Consider the following 2,156-nt stretch of genomic DNA (forward strand, 5'->3'; position numbering starts at 1 on the left):
GTCTGTAGCGGAATATAGTAACGCCCCACTTTTTGTTTGCGGGGGCTGCGGTCTCTTCACTGATGGTCGCATCTTCCATCTCCCCGGCTACCATGGCACAGCAGCCGTTCTCCTTCCTCTCAATGCACGCAACTCACAACAGAAAAGGCTGCCGCTTACCATGCCCAGGATATCTTTGGAAGTACGCTTCCCCTCTCACGATTTCTTTCACCCTCATCAATCACTCAAAGAGCATGCAACTATGTGCAACACAAGCCCCAATGTGGACAACTTACCACGTCTAGAATGGGCGTTCCGCGTCGCAGCTTAAAATGCGTTGTCTGAGTCGAATGCAGACGGAGTTCATTTCTGGGACCAAACTCGACAGATCGAGCAGCGCATCACCCCGTACGACCCCGACCATTCAGACGTTCAGACGAATAGCCACCGCAGCGGCAGTGGACACACGAACATGCGGCAATGAACGACAAACAGGAAGGGTCCCAGGACCACAAGGAGCCGGTAGAGTTTCAGCTCAAGCTTCGTCAGGCATCGGCGAGCCGGTGGACCAATGACCACAGACCTGCTGACTGAAGTCCGGCATCGAGCAAGACCTTCCCGCGGTCATCTTGCAGTCTACTGTTGCGGACCTGGTTCTGTCCGACATGCAGTCGGATGAGTTACCTGACCGCGATTGCACCTTGAAATATCCTCGTGCCGGGTCGGCTCCATCACTGGGTGCGCTGGTGCGCCGATACGCTGACCGCCGAGAGTATCTTGCTTCTGCCCGTCCGGCCAATCTGTAGCCTGCCCCCCGCTGCCCGCAAGCCTATCTTGGATACTGCGGCGGAGACTAAACGGGTCCAGAAAGTCCAGAAAGAGAATGAGAGGCGTATTAAGGTTCTGCACGGACCGGACTTGGGCCCTTCGGGCGTTGGACACCTAGAATTCCATGGCCCGACAGGTAGGACGAGTTCTGCGCGCCTTCTTGCCGTTAATAAACGATGCCGACGCCCCAAAGGAGCAGCAGCGGCAACAAGGCGGGCAGACAGCAGAAGCATCAGTATAAGCGAATTAGACGACGATGGACAAGTGTAAGACGAAGAAGATGAGGAAGACGAATAGAGGGAAGACGTGGAAGACCCAGTCAGGTCAATCAGGACCAGCCATGAATTGCTCGACACGACGCGCTATAGCCCTGTGGTGTGTCGCATGCGCTTTCCAGGTCGTTTCGTAGTGCGAGCAAGAAGACTAGTGCGATTCAGTGATTCAGTCGCTGACTGTTATCGGCCGTGGTCGGCGCGTAACAGATGCGTGCTTGTGCCTCCTGTGTTCTGGCCCCGCACGTTGTCGCAGAGACAAGGATCTGCCGGAGAGCGAGTAAGATCGTAGGAGGAAGGCAGATCAAACGCAGTTTGGGTAGATTGGCTTCGATCTCTTCCCCTGTCAGCGCCGATCGCACACATGCATAACCCCCGCCCTTCATCTGCGTCACCCGTCACCCAGTACCCGGTCAGTACCCAAACTATTCGCATGCTTCGAGAACCGACAACGCGTCAGCATCATGTAGCCGGCCTGCTCGGTAGATGGGTTTCTGGGTGTGTGCCTGGACATTACATGAGCGTAGTTTTCGGCGGACAGAGACATGAAGAGTGGGTGTGCAAGCCTGAGGAAGCGGTGGACGCGACGCGATGGTCAGACGGCCCTAGTGAGGAGCTCGAGGTGGAGGTCGAACAGAGCTAACAGAGGGCACGGGAGCAGAGGGCCCACGCTGTAGCCCAGGCTCAGGCTCGCAAGGCGGTTAGGGCTCTGCAGTTTAGTCCCGCACGCGTCCTGGCTGGCACGTATTCTGGGTCTGGCTCTGGCTCTGGCTCTGGCTCTGGCTGGGCTGGACGCTGGACTGGAGTCGCGGTGCCAGCGCGTCTGGGATGAATCGACGCCCCCGGCGCGCCCGGCGCGCCAACCGCTGGCACTTTACCTGGCACGCACGCTGGAGGCACAATGGGACCAGGTCCGTTCGACTTGACCCGCAGCCCGTCGCTGGTACGCTGGTCTAGCCTCTACTGCGCCGAGATGGACTGATGCATGATGCACCGCGCTGGCACTCGCACAACTGGCACACTGGCACGCTGGCACATTTCGATCCCTCAATCCCTCTCTCGATCCCTTGCTCACCC

The sequence above is a fragment of the Trichosporon asahii genome, assembly GCF_000293215.1.
Source record: "Trichosporon asahii var. asahii CBS 2479 unplaced genomic scaffold scaffold00050, whole genome shotgun sequence".
NCBI lineage: Eukaryota > Fungi > Basidiomycota > Tremellomycetes > Trichosporonales > Trichosporonaceae > Trichosporon > Trichosporon asahii.